The sequence below is a fragment of the Saccopteryx bilineata genome, chromosome 12 (assembly GCF_036850765.1).
Source record: "Saccopteryx bilineata isolate mSacBil1 chromosome 12, mSacBil1_pri_phased_curated, whole genome shotgun sequence".
Classification (NCBI taxonomy): domain Eukaryota; kingdom Metazoa; phylum Chordata; class Mammalia; order Chiroptera; family Emballonuridae; genus Saccopteryx; species Saccopteryx bilineata.
Window position 1 is genome coordinate 21,831,982 of NC_089501.1, and position 20,375 is coordinate 21,852,356.

The 20,375-nt window shown below is 39.0% G+C and overlaps 1 non-coding gene and 1 pseudogene across 1 annotated transcript; one reads left to right on the plus strand and one right to left on the minus strand.

The window, feature by feature from the left end:
- Positions 1-11,399: 11,399 nt before the first annotated feature.
- Positions 11,400-12,323, plus strand: LOC136316323 (large ribosomal subunit protein uL6-like; annotated as a pseudogene).
- Positions 12,324-13,337: 1,014 nt separating this feature from the next.
- On the minus strand, positions 13,338-13,409 carry TRNAE-CUC (transfer RNA glutamic acid (anticodon CUC)). Its single transcript has one exon. It is a non-coding gene; the product is annotated as a tRNA-Glu (tRNA).
- Between the last annotated feature and the right edge of the window lie 6,966 nt (positions 13,410-20,375).

Genomic DNA, 20,375 nt, shown 5'->3' on the forward strand with positions numbered 1-20,375 from the left:
TTATTAGGAATTGGAGAATAAGAGGTTAACTGTCCAAGATTATACCTAACAGTTTGAGTGATGACCCAACCTAGACCTTTCTGATTCTTAAGCCCATGCCTTTGGCCTTTAGACAGTGCTTTTTTGGATTCAGATGCATTCAGACTAACCAAAAATATTTCAGCCTGCCCAGGATCACTTTGAACTAGTGACAAGAGTAAATCTGTCTATAGTATTAGCATAAAACCTCCACAATATCACCCTTTTAAAATATGAAAGGATGAGGAAAAAATGATTCTACTTTATTCTATCATATAACATAAAATTATTTTGTCAGTTTCCTAATTTTAACTTTCAAAGTAGTCACACCTGCCTTAATTTATATACTTACTGTGAAAGTGAGGCAAAATGGTAAAGAGTTAAGACTAGATACCTGAGTAAATTCAGTTTCAAAAAATATCATTTCATTGGATGTAAAAGATAGGAGATTTAAGAGGAGAATGCTGAATTATACTGAATGTTTATACATTCCAAGTCAATCATGTCATAAAATAACATTCTTCCCAGTAACCCATTCACTTTAATAATTCTCATTATCAGGAAGGGCTTTACAACTGATGTAAACTCCAGCCTGTAGGTGAGCATGCTTTCTATAGCAGCTAACAGTTTATATGTGTATAATTTTTAAAAAATCTTATAACCAGAGACATTTTTTTTTTTTTCCATTTTTCTGAAGCTGGAAACGGGGAGAGACAGTCAGACAGACTCCCGCATGCGCCCGACCGGGATCCACCCGGCACGCCCACCATGGGGCGACGCTCTGCCCACCAGGGGGCGATAATCTGCCCATCCTGGGCGACGCCATATTGCGACCAGAGCCACTCTAGCGCCTGAGGCAGAGGCCACAGAGCCATCCCCAGCGCCTGGGCCATCTTTGCTCCAATGGAGCCTTGGCTGCGGGAGGGGCAGAGAGAGACAGAGAGGAAAGCGCGGCGGAGGGGTGGAGAAGCAAATGGGCGCTTCTCCTGTGTGCCCTGGCCGGGAATCGAACCCGGGTCCTCCGCACGCTAGGCCGATGCTCTACCGCTGAGCCAACCGGCCAGGGCTACCAGAGACATTTTTATATACCTCTAAACTCTTAGTCTTCTGAGAACTGAATTTTCTGTTTCCTTAACCTCTGTTGTCATTCTATTAGTCTGTGGGAAAGGAGAGACTCGTGCATATGAAATGGTATATGCATGTAACAGAATGCCTTATAAGCTTGTTTCAAGAAATAGAAAGAAGTTGAGTATCTTTGGCAAGTTAACCTAAAGCTTCTTGCATTAAGTTTATATTGTAATAGTTTTAAGTTTTCACTGCAGCAGAAATAAAGTCGCATTTTCTCATGTGAAAGAAAAAGTATTTTGCAAATAATGTGTATTTCATCATCTTCCACTGGTACAACTAGGGTGATAAATTTAAAATCGCTCATAAACTCCTAAGTCAACTGAGTAATTGAGTTAACCCCTCCTTTCCTGATTATAAACTATTACACTGAAGATTACTTACCATAGTATAAAACTGCTTTCTAGATCTTTCATCAGAGAACCTAAAGATTTTTTTTTTTTTTTTACAAAAACAAAACAACTGCAGCTTTATGTAGCTCAATTTGTGCAGTCTCTCCGCTGGGCCAGCATCAGCTGGCCTCTTCCCTGTCCTAGCCAGTCCGTCCCACCCAGCTGCTCTAAAGAGGCTTCCCTTGAGGTCTGGCAAGATGATGGAGATGTGTTTACAGTCAGGAGGGCAAAACACAGTGGCACACAGACCGTATTTCACTGTCGTCATATCTGTCACAATCACAAGCTGCCTCCTAAACAGGAATTAAACCAGTTACATTTTTTGTCTCACTAGCAGCCACTTAGATTTATTTTATTATTTTGATGTGTTTCTAAGAGAAGAAGTATATGCATGGAATATTCCAAATGATCGGGTGTATCCTTATCAAAACCTATATATAGCCTGGCAACCATCAGATGAGGGCACTGCTGAGCTCAGTGGGCAATTGTTGCCTTTGGTAACAAACATCCTTTACTGCTTAAGTAAAGGAGACTTGTTAGGCCATTGTTAGTCAAATAAGTTTGTAAATATGATATATATGTTTGCTTGCTTATAGTTTGCATTAAGTGTGGGGGACAGGCTGTAAGCAGCAGGGTAGTTATAGCCTAAGGCTTAGTTTTAAGACTAAGCCTTTCCCACCCTTTTAATACTAAGATCTTTTCAACACTAAGCTTTTCCCCACACCCTTGACTATTGCATGATATGGGGTGGTGCACTCTCATGAGGAATCCTATTGTGCCTCAGATAAGTGACTTTGTATCAGAGACTTCCTTATTTGTATATTGGATTAAAGGTTTTGATTTCTATACTATAAAATGGGGCAGAGGAGCCCATGCTGGAGGAGAGCAGAGAAAGGCCACGTGGAGGAGAGGAGAACCAGCCAAGATGGCAGAGTGCTGAAGGAGAAGCTAGTTTGTGCAGAGAGAAGGAGATGAGGAACAGAGGTGAATAAGGCTGGTGAGGTACAAACCTTTGATTCTAGGAAACTCGGATAAGTCAGTAGCTTTGGGAGCCCTGAATGGAAAGGGAAGTGTTTTCCCACTGTGTGTATTTCTTGCCCGTCAGGTGCAAGCTAGGATTAAAGTTAATAGCCCACCAGTTCTTGGCTCTGTTGTTTCATTACCATCTGTCCAAATCAAATATGAACCTGCATGGGCCAGGCGGCTGTGATGGTGGCCGTGGCTACTGGCCATACAGCCATCATGCCCCCTTTTAAGGTCCAGTGAGCCAGCCCCCTCAAAAAAGATATTCATGAATCCTCCACAGCGGAATCATTAACAGGCTGACGGCATATGTATTGCATGAAGAGAACAGACATAAACACCAAGGGCTTCCTGACCATAACTATCAAGGGAATGGGTCTCGGCAATAAACCCACGATTTATCTGACCCACTCTGACCAGTTCTTACAACAGAATGACTCCTTTGATGTAACCGGCAAACCCCAAGCATAAGAGCCACAGACAAAACAACCCAGGAGCAGAAATTCAATATAAATACATTTAGCCATTTCTCCAAATACCAAGGTCCGGCAGGCAGCTTCTTTGCCTGGGTTATCAGGAGCTTGAGACAAAAAGAGAACCTAAGTTCACTGTTGTTTGTCTTCGGGATATGACATGGAGAGGTAGCGAAAGTCATTTGTCGAATTGTTCTTTTAAATGTATTAGCTTCGGGGTGAAAATTGTGTACACGTATTGAAGGGGACAAAATTTTTGCCACCCCAAAACTGTGACATTTGGGATATTGATTTTAAGCTGATCATTAAGAAACAAAGAACTCAGAAAGAACCTTTGACCCCCCGCCTTTTTCCTGCCTAACTGATTCGGATGGAAAGGCCTGCTCCCGGAAGGAAATCTTAGCATGTTCTCCTCAGTGTTAGAGAGGAGGGTTCCAGACAGGGGCCTGTGAGCTAGATTCCCCTCCCCACTGTTTCTGAGTTACCTAACAGCAATTTGCCTGCCACTTATGTTCCACTCTTCCTCAGCTACCTGTATATCCCCTAGTTCCTTTGAACTCTCAGACCCCTACCCCCTTTCTCCTTTGTCCATAATGACATATAAACCGCAACTGCCCAATGTGTTTCCCCGCAACACCCCCAGCACGTACATCCATAATAAACTTGGTACAGCCTGACCTGTGGTGGCGCAATGGATGAAGCATTGACCTGGAATGCCGAGGTCACCGGTTCAAACCCGGGGCTTGCCCGGTCATGGTACATATGGGAGTTGATGCTTCCTGCTCCCCCTCCCTTCTATCTCTCTCTCTTCTTTAAAATGAATAAATTTTTAAAAATTTTTAAAAATAAACTTTGTATGTTTTTTCCTGTTAACTTGTCTCCATTAGTTGTTGTTTGTTTGGGTTTTTTTTGTATTTTTCCAAAGTAAGAAGCGGGGAGGCAGTCAGACAGACTCCCACATGTGCCCAACAAGGATCCACCTGACATGCCCACCAGGGGGCAATGCTCTGCCCCTCTGGGGCTTGGCTGTATCATGGCCTGAGCCATTCTAGGGCCTGAGGCGGAGGCCATGAAACTGTCCTCAGCGTCCGGGTCCAGCTTTGCTCCAATGGAGCCTGGCTGCTGGAGGGGAAGAGAGAGATAGAGAGGAAGGAGAGGGGGAAGGGTGGAGAAGCAGATGGGCGCTTCTCCTGTGTGCCCTGGCCGGGAATCAAACCCGGAACTTCCACACGCCAGGCAAACACTCTACCACTGAGCCAACCGGCCAGGGCCATGTCTCCATTAATTTTTAATTTGATTGTTAGCCCAGCAAGAAGAATTGAAAGGTGGGAAGAAGAGTATCTAGTTTAGCCTCCACAGTATCCTCTGCTGATACAGTAAAGACATGAATAAGATGGTTTACTTACTGCTGGTACAACTTCACGGCCATATCCAGGGTAATGCATATGTAATTAGTTAAATCTGTTAAGCAGTTTTGTCTAAAATGTAGGAGCTTATTAAAATTCTTGGTACTTATTCAACAGTCCACTGAGAAATAACTTGAAATCCATGTTTATAATCCTAGTGAATTTATCTTTATTCACTATTTACAAGTCATGTTTTAAAAATCTCAGCTCTTCATAATAACTGAAAGGGCATGTTCTGAAATCAGACAGATCTAGATATTTATTAACTGTGTAACTTTGGAAAAATTAATGAATGTCTGTAAGCTTTGTTTTTCTAATTTGAAAAATAGGATTCAAAAAATAACTGATATCAGGTTCATTTTCTGAGGATTAAATTAGATAATGTTCATATGATCTGGCACATATTATCAATAAATGATAGTGTTGCTTATTCAAATTTAGTTTTTAAAAATGACCTAAGATCTAAAATAAGTCTCATATGGTTTTACTCACCTTTGTTCAAGTACACACCAAGGTAGTACCCCAACACCCGTTCTCTTTACATTAGTCGCACAATATACTACCTTTTCATGAATGTTTACAGATTCACAGAATTCCAAAGTTAGAAGAACAAAACTTAGATCAATACTTCATTTTGCAGAGGAAAAAAAAACTGAGGCCCAGCCAAGTTAGACAATCTTTCCCACAATCACATCACCCAGGTCTCCAGCTTTCCAACACGTGGTTCTTTCTGTGACATGACCATAAAGTAAACATTTTTTTATACTTTTTATATTTTATATTTTAGGTGCCAAAAGCTTTTATGTTATTGTAGATGAACTAAACAGGTGTCTCTTTCTCCCTCTCTCTTTCTTGTTCTCCCCTTTTTCTCTCTCTTTCTTTTAAAGATGCCATGCTTCATTTTTTTTGTCTTCAAAAGCAATGGTTTTTAGTCTGATTCAATATACACACACACACACACACACACACACACACACACACACACATACAATGGAGCCTGACCAAGCAGTGGGTTTCTAGCTTGAGCCCAAAGGTCTCTGGCTTGAAGCCCAAGATCACTGGCTTAAGCAGTGGGTCACTGGCTCAGCTGTAGCCCCTCAGTCATAGTACATACAAGAAAGCAATCAATGAACAACTAAGGTGCCACAACAAAGAATTGATGCTTCTCATCACTCTCCTTGCTGTCTGTCTGTCCCTCTCTCTGTCTCTCTCACTAAAAATACAGACACACATGCACGCACACACACACACACACACACACACACACAGAGTGGAGTCATATTTCTTTTTAAAAAATCATAAATCTAATGAATATGGGTGAGATTGAGATTATATTACTATTTTTAAATGATGTCCTTCATTATCAAAAAACTAACCACACATAGGTGAACAGAGTTGTGCCACTACCTAGCACTTAGGGCAGAATCCTTCATGTATACTAATGAAGCTACTGACTTCCCAGTGACGGGCCATGGGCTTGAGCTGCTGCTGTACCCACTGACCCTCCTGTGGCTCCCCCATGCTCTTTATCTGAAGACAAAATCCTTCACCGCAGGCACTCTGCCATATAAGATCAGTCCCTGGACCACTTCTTAGGCCTCTCTTCACCTTTCTCTGCTATCTCTGACTTGCCATCCATCATCCTGGCTTTCTTTCGGCCCCTGGGACTCTCCTTACTGTCTCCTGCTGTAAAGTGTTGCACATGTTTCTTCTTAGAATGGTTTTTTCTTTCCTTTTTACCTAGGTAATGCATCTTCATTTTTCAGATCTCAACAGGTCTGACCAGGAGAACTGGTTGAACCATATACATCTCCTTCACAGATTAATTTTTCAGTAGCAATTTAAATTTGTTATTTTATGATTACTGTCTGATGTCTCAGCCACTACACTGAAAGCAAATAATAAAGACTAGGTTTTGCTTACCATTAATTCTCCAGAGCTTCTTTGCCTCTGTCTGGTGGAGAACGGGAGTTCAACTAATATTTGTGGATATTGGTTAAATGAGTGAATACGTGAACGCATGACTGACTGACTGAGGAATGAATGAATAAATGTCATATGCTGCACCTGAATACTAGTTACATTGAATTTATCTGAATTTTTTCCCCCAAACTTTAATCTGAAAGCACAATATATATGCAAGTCAAATCAAGCATAATTGATGAAGTAAGAAAAAAGAGGCTAAAAGAAAAAAAAATCTGCTGCTGCCTCCTATGATGACGGTAAACTAGACTTTAACTATACCTAAGATTTCCAAAGTATGGGTTACTTGCATTACATGTGTTTGGATGAGACACATGAGACTAGGATGCCACCTTGTGGTTTATTTTCACATTTATCGTTTCTAACTAGCCAAGAACTTTTCAATTTTTAAAAGCACCATTATAAACTATGCAACAGAGGAGAGTGGAATTTTGTTCAACTAAATATGGCTTATGAGCCATTATCCCCAAGAGTTTATTCAAATATTATTATCCATTTCTTTTGTTTTTGTTTTAATTAAGTATTGATTTGGTAGAGAAAATGGTATAATATATGATTGTTATAATCAAATGAGAATTAGGCCCTGGCCGGTTGGCTCAGTGGTAGAGCGTCGGCCTGGCGTGCGGAAGTCCCGGGTTCGATTCCCGGCCAGGACACACAGGAGAAGCGCCCATCTGCTTCTCCACCCCTCTCCCTCTCCCTCCTCTCCCTCTCCCTCCTCTCCCTCTCCCTCCTCTCCCTCTCCCTCCTCTCCCTCTCCCTCCTCTCCCTCTCCCTCCTCTCCCTCTCCCTCCTCTCTCCCTCTTCCCCTCCCACTGCGAGGCTCCATTGGAGCAAGGATGGCCCGGGCTCTGGGCATGGCTCCTTGGCTTCTGCCCCAGGCGCTGGAGTGGCTCTGGTCGCAACAAAGCGACCCCCCGGAGGGGCAGAGCGCACCCCCCTGATGGGCGTGCCGGGTGGATCCCAGTTGGGCGCATGCGGGAGTCTGTCTGACTGTCTCTCCCTGTTTCCAGCCTCAGAGAAAAAAAAAAAATGTGTGTGTCAAATGAGAATATCTGTGTACCCAACACCCAATTTAGTACTACCAGTACTTTAAAAGACACCTTCATGCTTCTTACAAATCTTTTCTGCATGTTCTCCATTAACCAGGAATAATCACTATCTTGCTTTCATTTATAGTTTAACATCTATGTGTATGTCAAAAAACACAATTTTTAATTAAGCATTTTAAAACTTCATATAAAATGGGATTATTCTGTATTTGACTTGCTTTTTAAATTACATATTGTTTTTCTGGGATTCATCGTGTTGGTGAACGGGTTTTTCGCTGACACTACTCTGCAGTATTTCATTGTATGACTATACCGCAATGTATTTAGCTGCTCTGCTCTTTTGTTGTTGTTTTTTTTTAGATTTCTAAATTTATTGAAATGCATAGCTTTAATCAATAGGTTGAATTCTAAAATCTAAGATAAATGCCCAAATAAAAAAATTGATAAATGTGAGGGAACAAATGTCTTAACCTCTACACTGAATTATTTCTAAAGCAGCATACAGAAAATACACAAATAAAATGTACTTCTCTTCTTTATCTGTATCTATGAAAGGTTTCTAAAAGGTATCTAATTCAAAATCCATGTCAACATTTTTTTTTTTTTTCATTTTTCTTTTCTGAAGCTAGAAACAGGGAGAGACAGTCAGACAGACTCCCGCATGCGCCCGACCGGGATCCACCCGGCACGCCCACCATGGGGCGACGCTCTGCCCACCAGGGGGCGATGCTCTGCCCATCCTGGGCGTCGCCATGTTGCGACCAGAGCCACTCTAGCGCCTGAGGCAGAGGCCACAGAGCCATCCCCAGCGCCTGGGCCATCTTTGCTCCAATGGAGCCTTGGCTGCGGGAGGGGCAGAGAGAGACAGAGAGGAAAGCGCGGCGGAGGGGTGGAGAAGCAAATGGGCGCTTCTCCTGTGTGCCCTGGCCGGGAATCGAACCCGGGTCCTCCACACGCTAGGCCGACGCTCTACCGCTGAGCCAACCGGCCAGGGCCATGTCAACATTTTTTAAATGTTTTCTTTTTCTACTCAATTTTCTTTTTTTAATTTTGTCAATTACAGTTTACATTCAATATTTTTTTGTATTCAGTTCAGGTTACTGCATAGTGGTTAGATAATCATATACTTTATAAAAATGCTGCTCCCCCTGATATTTCAAATACCTACCTAGCACAATATGTAGTGATTACAATATTATTGACTATATTCCCTATGCTGTGCTTTACATCCTGTGACTATTTTGTATCCGCCAATTTGTAGTTCTTAATCCCTTTGCCTTTCTCACCCAGCCCCCCAAGCCCCCTTGTCTCTGGCAACCATCAGTCTGTTCTCCGTATATGTGAGTCTGTTACTATTTTGTTTGTTCATTTGTTAATTATTGCTATCCATGAGCACAGTATATGACTCCATTTATTAGTATCTTCTTCAATTTCTTATAATTTTCTGAGTACAGGTCTTTTACCCTCTTGGTTAAATTTATTTCTAGGTTTTTTGTTTTGTTTTGTTTTGTTTTTTTACAGAGACAGAGAGAGAATCAGAGAGAGGGTTAGGTAGGGACAGACAGACAGGAAGGGAGAGAGATGAGAAGCATCAATCATTAGTTTTTCGTTGTGACACCTTAGTTGTTCATGGTGACACCTTAGTTTTTCATTGATTACCTTCTCATATGTGCCTTGACCGTGGGCCTTCAGCAGACCGAGTAACCCCTCGCTCAAGCCAGCAACCTTGGGCCCAAGCTGGTGAGCTTTTTGCTCATACCAGATGAGCCTGCACTCAAGCCGGCGACCTTAGGGTCTCGAACCTGGGTCCTCCGCATCCCAGTCCGACGCTCCATCCACTGCGCCACCACCTGGTCAGGTTAGGTATTTTTTACTGTATGTATTGTATGTATGTATGTATGTATGTATGTAAGTATGTATGTATATATGTATTGTGACAGAGACAGAGGGACAGATAGGGACAGATAGGAAAGAAGAGAGATGAGAAACATTAATTCTTTGTTGCGGCACTTTAGTTGTTCATTGATTGCTTTCTCATATGTGTCTTGACGAGGGAGTAGGGTGGAGGGCTACAGCTGACAGAGTGACCTCTTGCTCAAACCAGCGACCTTGGGCTCAAGCCAGTGACCTTGAGCTTCAAGCCAGTGATCTTTGGGCTCAAGCCAGTGACCATGGGGTCATGTCTATGATTCTACACTCAAGCTGGCAACCCCGCGCTCAAGCTAGATGAGCCTGTGCTCAAGCCGGCAACCTAGGGGTTTTGAACCTGGGATCTTAGCTCAGTCTGATGCTCTACTCCACGGTGCCACTGCATGGTCAGGCCAGGCTCTAGGTGTTTTTTTAACGCATGTAAATAGGATTGTTTTCTTTATTTTCCTTCCTGGTAATTATTGGTGTTCAAAAATACAACCAATTTCTGAGTATTTATCTTGTATTCTACTTTACTGAATTCATTTATCAGTTTCAGTAGTTTTTAGTAGAATCTTTAGGGTTCTCTATATACAGTATCATATTATCTGCAAATAATGACAGTTTTATTTCTTTCTTTCCAAATTGGATGGCTTTTATTCTTTTTCTTGTTGATTGTTGTGGCAAGGTCTTCTAGTACCATGTTAAATAAGAGTGGTGAAAGTGAGCATTTCTTTTTTTTCCTTATCTTAAAGGAAATGCTTTCAGTTTTTCCCCAAGTTAGCTGTGGGTTTGTCATATATGGTCTTTATTATGTTGAAGTATTATCCTTCTATTCCCATTTTGCTAATGTTTTCATCTTAAATAGGTACTGGCTATTGTCAGATGCTTTTTCTGCATCTGTTGATATGATCATATGATTTTTATCCTTCATTTTATATGGTGTATCACATTAATTGATTTGCAGATATTGTACCAACCTTGCATCCAAAAATCCCACTTGATCGTGGTATATGATCTTTTAAAGGTATTGTTGAAATTAGTTTGCTAATATTTTGTTGAAGACTTTTGCATCTACGTTCATCAGGGATATTGGCCTATACTTTTCTTCCTGATTAGTATCTTCGTCTGGTTTTTGAATTAGGAGAATACTGGATTCGTAAAATGAGCTTGGGACTCTTCCTTCCTCTTGAATTTGTTTGGAATAGTTTGAGAAGGATAGGTATTAGTTCCTCTTTGAATGTTTGATACCATGTTGGTACAAGTGCTAGGCTTTGGTCATCCTGGTTCCCCTTATATGAAATGTCCATTCCCCTCTTTTCACACTTTCCAGATCCTACTGACTTTTAGGTTCACTTTAGAATCAGTTTTCAAGTTCAATTTCTATCCTTGTACCTACTATCTTCTTCCTTCCTCACATATTGTGATTATTGGAAGTGCCTACCACATAGCAGATTATTAGTAAATGGTGCCTATTATTTTTGTTAATGACAATAAGAATAACAAATATATTTCTGTCTCCCTCAATGTGAGGTTCCTTAAACACTGGGTCACATCTTTTTTTCTCAACCCCCGGACCATTAATAAATATTCATCATTTTCCTTTTCCATACCAGTCTCATCACAGATAAAAAGAAACCCAAAGCTATTTTAATTTTAATCAACTGACCTGTGGTGGCGCAGTGGATAAAGCATTGACCTGGAAATGCTGAGGTCGCTGGTTTGAAACCCTGGGCTTGCCTGGTCAAGGCACATATGGGAGTTGATGCTTCCAGCTCCTCCCCCCCCCTCTCTCCTCTCTCTCCCTCTCTGTCTCTCTCTCTCTCTCCTCTCTAAAAATAAATAAATAAATAAAAATTTTAATCAGGCTTTTAGTCCATTGTATGATTTTGTGAAATTTTAGATTTTAAAATAAAATGTCAAAAAACAACTCAACAGCTCAAAAAGTGACAAAGGATAGAATGTTTTTGAAATTTCAGGATTAAAAAAATATCTGGCTCTGCAGCATCTACTGTAAGGATGAAGACCATTCTTAGCAATAAGACTGTCGACATTCCGGGAATATGTTGATATTGTCCTGAAAAGATGCAGTTATGTGAAGGGCCTCAGAGGCACCTACAGAGAGACTTCAGTCACACGGAGGTCGAACTCAGTCTCCGTGAGAAGAAAAAGAAGAGGCTCCAGGCTGACAAATGGTTGGAAGCAGAAAGGAACTGGCTAGTCATGCACAGAACATGATCAAGGGTGTTACACTGAGCTTCCGTTACAAGATGAGGTCTATGTAGGTTCACTTTTCTATTAACATGCTTATTCAGAAGAATGGTTCTCTTAGGAAATCAGAAATTTCTTTCTTTTTTTTTTTTTTGAGAGGGAGGGAGAGACAGACAGACAGACAGACAAAATGGGAGAGAAATGAGAAGCATCAACTCCTAGTTGCAGCACTTTGAATTGTTCATTGATTGCTTCTCATATGTGCCTTAACAGGGAAGGCAGGTTGACACTCAAGCCGAGCCAGTCACCCCTTGCTTAAGCCAGTGACCTTTGGGTCATGTCTATGATCTCACGCTCAAACCAACAACCCTGACCCGAGTGTGCTCAAGTTGGTGAGCCCCGCACTCAAGCAGAACGAGCTTGCACTTGAGGTTTTGAATCTGGGTCCTTAATGTCCCAGGTTGACACTCTGCACCGCTACCTGGTTGGGCAAATCAGAAATTTCTTGGGCAAAAAATACCTTGGAAGGTTTAAATGAGCTCAGATGTTGCTTTTTCAGTTTAACATGCCCAGAAAGATGAGTTAATTCTTGAAAGAAACAGCTTTGAACTTGTATGAAATTTAGCTGCTTTGATTCAGCAAGCACAACAGTTAATAAACATGGATATCAGAAAAATTTGGGGTAGTATCTATGTTTCTGAAAAAGGAACAGTTTAACAGGTTGATGAATAAGATCTAAGGTGTCCAGTTACAGCAACAGCAAGATGCTGGATGATTCCTCAGATTTATTTGTGATGTGTTAAAAATGCAGTAAAAGTCGTGTATTGATTTTGGGGGGAAATATTTGACGTCTGTATAGCATCATATATCTTATCTTTGGCTTTAATATTATCATGTTTTGGGAGGGGATGGATAACTTACAGAGTCCGACTTACTGTGTCTTGAATTTGAGAACTCTAAATAATAGCTAACTTCATTTTTTGAGAGGCCTGTATGATTTACCTACTGTGAATTAACATGCTGGATGCAATAAATTTGCTATTTTTGTGTTAATCTATTACAGACAATTTAAAACATAAATAAAATAACTAAAATGAGTTATTTACTAAGAGAAAACATAATAAACTAACTAGTTGGTTATTAACCAACAATATATCACTAAAAATCTTAGATTCATTAATGAAAACAACATAAGAACAGCTCCAATGTACACAAATAATCTACACAACATGTAATCTGAATATATAGATCTTGACTCTAAGTAAATAAAACAGGTATAATTCCTCCTAAAATAATTCTCCTCTATTAGTCAAAGCTCAAGATTAAACAAAAACTTTTTAAAAAGTAATGTTCTGCATCCATGTGACTGAAGTCTCTCTGCAGGGAGTCTCGGAGGCCCTTCACAATAACTGCATCTTTTCAGGACAGTATCAACATTTTTCTGGAATGTCGACAGTCTTATTGCTAAGAATGGCTAGAGTATACATATCAAGATTGTCTTCAAAAGCTGGAAAATGCCGTTTTAGAAGTGGCTGAACATATTTAGAGTACTTTAGAATTAGTGATCTCTGTGGAGTTTGTTCTGTAAATAGTACATGTAAATATGTATGGCATATTTTAAATCTTAAATCAAATAAACTTAAATATGAGTTGAATTTTTATGATTAATAAAAATAGCAACAACCATGAAAATTAAAGCAGATTAAACACCTAAATATATTTTAGGTTGTAAAAGCAAAACAAGTCTTCCCTGACCGGGAATCGAACCCGGGCCGCGGCGGTGAGAGCGCCGAATCCTAACCACTAGACCACCAGGGAACTTGACGATTAGCTCTCCTGAATTGTATTTGATACGTTAAAGTAAAGTCCCACAAAAATTTGACCAATAGAAAATAAGATTGCTGTCCTCAAACTCCACCCCATTTCTTTCGTGAGCAAATTCTCCACGCCCTCTAGCCGAGTTCTACCGCCGCTTCTAAAGGGAAAGCTGGACCCTTCAACTACAAGTACCTTTCGATGCTGGAAAAGATATGCTGAAATTTCATTCTAATAACGTAACATGTAAATATCTATACCTAGATAAGTGTTAAAGTACTGCCCAGAACCTTCTTTTCTTAATCATCTCGCTGTTGTTTCTAATTATAACCGCTCTGTCTGTCTTTCTTTCTAAAGCACGTTGTTACACCCCACTAAACATTTTACAAAATCTGGGATAGATTGCCACCGGAGGACGGAATTTCACGTTTTAGAGCTGAGTGCGACACCGAACACGTCATTGGCACAAAGCATATGCTTTATGAAAGTGGGCGATGAAGGGCCACGTGGCCTTGTTATATATTCTATATAATCTTGTGATGATTCGTTATTTGGGAGTCAGGCTAAAGAAGCCAAGAGAGCTGTGTGAGGTGCCTGGTGAAGAACCAGGGCATCTGCAATCGGATCCAAATAAACCCTTCAATCCCACTGTTTCCATTATCTTCATATTTTTCAGTGTCATTATCTGGGCCATTGCTTCACCTCTCCTCATTCTGTACGAGACAGGGCCAGGAAATGATGCAATTACCGAGTCAGGAAACCTTTCAGCCAGCCTCAATTCAGAAACGCTTATGAAATACGAGCCGAAGGCAATAGAATGTAACAGCTTTGAAAGTGCCAACAGTTACGGTCGGTCGAACAAACGTAACCCAAGAGACCCTGCTTCTCTGCAAGATGCGAGGAGGCCTGAGTAAAACAGATATAAATTTGTAATGAGCTTGTTCACAACATCCGGCGCCACTGTAAATTATAGCCGTCCTCCTTCACCACAGAATTTAGGTGAACCTGGGCTTGCATATCGTTTCTTGTTTTCAGTCACTCAGATACGGAGTTTAGATTGATAAAATTTTATCTAAAATTATTTAGTAACGTGTAAACAGGAAGTTAGGACTTACTAAGACTAATAAGTAAAGATGGGAAAATCAGGAGAAATTTCTAAACATTATTGTATTTTAGATTAGACACACACCTCTATCCTGTATCTAGGGAATTTTAGGAAATTTAGTTCGGTAGATGGAGCTCTTACCTCTCATTTGGAGTATACCAGCGTTTAACATTTGAGTATCTGGTGGTTGTTTTTTTTGCTTTTTTGTTCTGTTTCGTTTTTTAATAGATGAAGCATTTGTTTATAACATTACATAAGTTTCAGGTATACATTATAATTCGGTATCTATATACACTATAGCATATCTGATTTTAAATAAAAAGATAAAGGAGACATTACTTTTAGAATCATTTTAAGATTTATTAGGTTTTGTCACAATATTGTGCAAAAGGTACAACAGGGTACAGTGAAAACCACCATCCCTCTTTTATCCCCTTATCATTTCATTTTTTCTTCCCAGAAGTAACCGGTGTTAATAGTTTCTTCTGTATCCTCCTAGACATAGTTTGTGCGTATACAATACCTACCATATTTCTTCTTTCCCCTTTTTATCTGGAAACATTTCAAACCTATAGCAAATTACAAATATAGGACAGTGAACACACATAAATCCTTCTTCTAGACCTCAGCTATCCAACTTAGTAGCACCAAAAACATGTGGTTATTGTGCATTGAAATGTTGCTAATACAAATTTACATGTTCTGTAGGTGTTGAATGCATACTGGCCTCATTTTTTTAAAAAAGGAAGGTAAAATCTCTCAATATTTTTCACACTGATTACATTTTTAAATGAGAATGAAATATATTGAGTTAAAATATTATTAAAATTAATTTCATTTCTTTTTACTTTTTAAAATGTAGCTACTAGAATACAGTATTTGAAATTATATATATGGCTTTCATTATATTTCTATTTTACAGTACTTAGCTAGATTCACCAATTGTTACTATTTTGCGGTATGTTTTCTCTTGATCTTTTTTTCCTGAAACATTTGAGGTTAGTTGCAGACATCATACTTTACTCCTAAATACAGTTCCTAAAAGTAAGCAATACATTTATGACACTTAGAAAATTTAAACTTGATACAATATTATTTATTATACAGTTAATCAATGTTCCTCTTCTAATAACACTTCTTATACTTTTTCTTTTTATTTGGGATCCTGGTAAGGATTATATAAATATATTGCATTTAGTTGTCATGTTTCTGTAGTCTCCTTCTTTCAAAATTGAATAATTCCCCAGTCTTCCTTTTTTTAAAAAAAAAAAAAACACAACATTGATCTTGTTGAATATTGAAGGACAGTTGTTTCAGAAAGGCCCTCAATTTAGTTAAACGTTTCTTTTGGCAGGAAACTACCTTAAGTGGTATGTTTTCAGTGCATTACATCAGAATGCACATAATGCTGATGTATGGCATTATCTGTAAATTAAATGTGGTCCGCAGAATAATGGTGCCTATGGGGATGTCCCTGTCCTAATTTCCAGAACGTGAAAATGTTAATTCACATGGCAGTAGACACTTCACAGATGCGACTAAATTAAGGATTTTGAGACAGAGATTATCCTGCTTTATCTGGGTGGGCCCAACATCATCACATGGGGCCTTTTAAGTGAAGGAGGGAAGCAGAGGAGTCAGAGTCCCAGTGATGTGATCTGAGGAAGACTCAGCCCACCTTTGCCATCTTTGAGGATGGAGGAAGGGGACCATGAACCAAGGACTGTAGGCAGTAGAAGCTAAAAAATTCAAGGCTACGGAAAGAAACCAGCTCTGCTAAGGCCTAGATTTTAACCTGGTGTGTCAGATTTCTGGACTACACAACTATAAGCTAATGAATTTACGTTTTTTTAAGTTTCTAAGTTTATGGGAATTTTTCACAACAGCGATAGAAAACTAATATAGGAAATCTGATCGTTTGGCTAAGGTGTCTGACATAGTTCTTCATTGCAAAGTTACCATTTACACCTGTGATAAATATTTTCAAAAGTAAATATCACCCATGGAAGTAATACTTTTGAGAATGTATAAATATTTTCTATTTCTCAACAAACTTTTACCCAGTGGTTTTCACATGCACTAATTCTTGCCTGAATCAATTACTACTATGGTGATTACTAAATGGTGATATTTTAATTTTATCATTCTCATGCAAAGAATTTTCTCTCCTTCCTCTTTTATTCTCTATTTAATTTTAAAATATCATTTTGGACTCACATTCTTTTCCTGTTTTTGCGGGTTTTATAAATTCAATGTGTTATAATTTATTATTATCATTATTCCTAATACTTAAATTTTCCTTTTATTTATTTATTATTGGTTCCTGTATTTTTTTTGACATGTCCCTGTAAATTCTAAGCACTTCTTCAATTTCTGGCACAAGATTGTTCAGGCATACCCTGAACTTTATAAATTGACTTATGAAGAATTAAAATCTTTGTACATATCTTTTATTTCTCAATTTCACTTTCACACAAAGAATGATATATTCTACTCTTTTGTAACCTTTTTTATTACTATCATTTGAAGGATGTCCATTCTTTACAGAAAACAGTTTTCTTATTATTTTTGATAACTGATGGTATTCCATTGTATAGATATTTTATTAAAGCAGTTTCTTATCATAGGTCAGTTAGATTATTTCCAATCTTCTGCTGTTACTGAAGAAGTACAAAGAATAACCTTGACCTGACATAATTTAGCAATTAGTTATTTGCCCACAAGTGACTCACCTTATAGAATGTCAATATCTGATTTGAAAATGTCATACAGTCTATTGAAAGAAAAATCATAGTATCCAATTCAAATTCAATTATAGTTAAAATTTATTGACAATTTTATCTTTCAACATGATTTCAACCTCATCCATCTATTCTTAAGGTTCATTAATTTGTTCATTCACTGAACAAATATTTCTTGACTAATATATGTCAGGCAGTATGTTAGGCACCAAAAACATCAAGATGAACAAAGCTGGATCCCTGACCTTGAAGTTTAGTCTGGCAAGGTTTAAGTAAAGAAGCAATTACAGTAGAGTACTGGATAGTAAAAGAAATGTGTGGCTATACTTTAATAAGTTCATTTACTAGGTTAAATAAAATCATCACTAGCCCTGGCCTGTTGTCTCAGTGGATGGAGCATTGGTCCGGCATATAGATGTCCCAGGTTTGATCCTAGTCAGGGCACTCATGAGAAGTGACCATCTGCTTCTCTTCTCCTCCCTCTCCCCCTACTCTCTCTCTTCCCCTCTCACAGCCAGTGGCTTGCGTGGTTTAAACATCAGCCCTGAGCACTAAGGATAGCTTGATTGATTTGAGCATCAGCCCCAGATGGGGTTGCTGGCTGGATCCAGTCAGGGCACATGCAAAAGTCTCTCTATTTCCCTTCCTCTCACTTAAAAAAAAAAAATCGTCACTCATCATGCATACTTTGCTGATGGGAATGTAAAATGGTACAGCCACTCTGGAAAAATAGTTTGGCAGTTCCTTATAAAACTAAACATGATGGGACCATATGACCCAGCAATCACATTTTTGGGCATTTCTCCAGAAAAATAAAAACTTATGTTCACACAAAATCTGCACATGAATGTTTATAGCAGCTTTATTCATAATACCCCCAACTGGAAACAATCAAAATGACTTTCAATGAGTAACTGTGGTACATCCATACCATGGAATATTTATCCAAAAAAAGGAACAAATCATTGATATGCATAACACCTTAATGAATTCCAAGGGAATTATGCTGAGTGGGGGGGACAGCAATCTAAAAGGTTACATACTACGTGATTCCATTTATATAGCATTTTTAAAATTCTGGAGATGGGAACAGATAAGCAACTGATAAAAATTAGATGTTCTGGGTGGAGGAAGGATGTGATTCTAAAGTGGTAGGTGGTGCAAGCTTTGCAGTGACAGAACAGTATGTTATATTATTGTGGTGGTGGTGGAATAATCTATACAGATGATAAAAATTGCATAGAAAACACAGAGTATATGTAAAACTGATGAAATCTGAATAAGCTCTGAAGATTGTAGCAGTGTCAATTTTCTGGTTTTGATATTGCATTGTAGTGATGCAAGTTACCATTGCAGGAAACTAGGGCAGAGGGGATGAAGAGAAACCCAAGACTTCCCTGTACATTTTTTGCAACTTTTTGTGAATCTATAATTATTTTCTCTGAAAAATTATCTTTTCAGCTTATTGCACTTAATGTCACTTTGAGGGATTCATTTCAAAAATTTAAATTATATCTTAGCACCAACTTATTTGAATACATTTTACAGAAAATGTAAAAAAAAAATCTAATGAATTCTCAAGCTATTGGACAGACTAATTTGAGCAGATATAAGACAGCAGAAACTGCTAGAAAGATATTTTTAAATTTATTGTGAATAAATAAAGGGCAGATTTATTGGGCTTAATCTAAATAATCTGCCATAAATCCTGTGTGCTGACAGGCACTGAGACAGCAATCCATTTCTATATATGTCAGTATTTCCTTCTCAATACACTCTGATAGGCCCCTCCTTTCAAGTGATAAAGAGATTTCTACCTCATTTTTAGACTTTATAACAAGCCAAGAGAAGCACCAAACCCAGGCCCATCCACCAAAGGACGTATTTATAATGTACTCAAAACTATGATGTGCTGGATTAATGAGGCCAGTTGTGAAAATGAGCCACTACCTTCAACACTATTAAATAGTGAATGAAGTCTGTTCTGCCTCTGTAGGTGCAGGATGGCTACCTACAGACCTCCATAGATGTCAATCAATATTTACCTCCTGTGGAACTCCTGCATCTCAATCAGCCCAAGTCCCATGTGTGAAAGGTGATTCTCTCTGTGCAAGAAAGAGGAAGCGATGTTTAATCTCCAAGGAGTGAACTTTCTTGGTGCTAGTATACTAAACTCATCACCCAAAGCATAAATGTCTTCTCCAGCACTTTTACAGAAAAAAAACCTCCAAAGAAATGTCAATTATCTTCAATGGTTGGGATCTCATTACATATCTAGGAAGCCTTTCATTTTGGTAAAGGGTTAGAGCAGCATTTGCCAATGTTCCTGGAATTCCATTTCAATGTAAGGTCACCAATGTTGTGTCTTTACAAAGCTGTACTAACCATGCTTCTTCAATACAAAGTTATTTTTAGATAGAACTCTAAGAAAAGTACTGAACCCATTTGCAATAACAGTTGCTATTGCTTGGTGATGTCTCCTGAAGCTATGGAATTCCTACCCCAGCCCTATCAGAAGTCACTTGGGAAAACACCTGGTACCTGAACACAGAGGTCCACTTGTCTCTCACTGGTCCGGTTCCTACTATGTGGAGCAACAAAGGGAGGAGGGCAAGTGAAGTGACCCCTCTTTTCTTTCTTTAAGAGCTGAAGGAATCTCTGCTTCTCTACATGTATTCCATACAGGGTTATTTATCCCGGAAAAAATGAGATGACAGTCCTACCTAAATTGCTTTACAATGGTTTCTACTCTTGAACAGAGATAGATCAATTTTCATATTTAACAGAGGCCCTCATATCCATAAAACCAGTGTAGCATTTTAATTTTTCATTAACACAGCATTTACCAAGCATCTTCTACTAGACACGTACAGTAAGGGGGACTAGGGATAACATTTTAAAAAGGAAAATCTTTATTATAATAATATGTATTGTTAAAGTAATAGCTAACTTTTCTTGAAGGTCACATTCTAGACTTTAGTCTAAGTATCATTTATGGATTATCTCATTTAATCCTTATGTCCACTCTGTAAAGCTGATACTAATATGATTCCCCTTTAAAGCAACAGGGGTTAAATACCCAAGAGCAGCCTGTGGTGAAGCTGCAGTGTGAAGTCAAAGCCC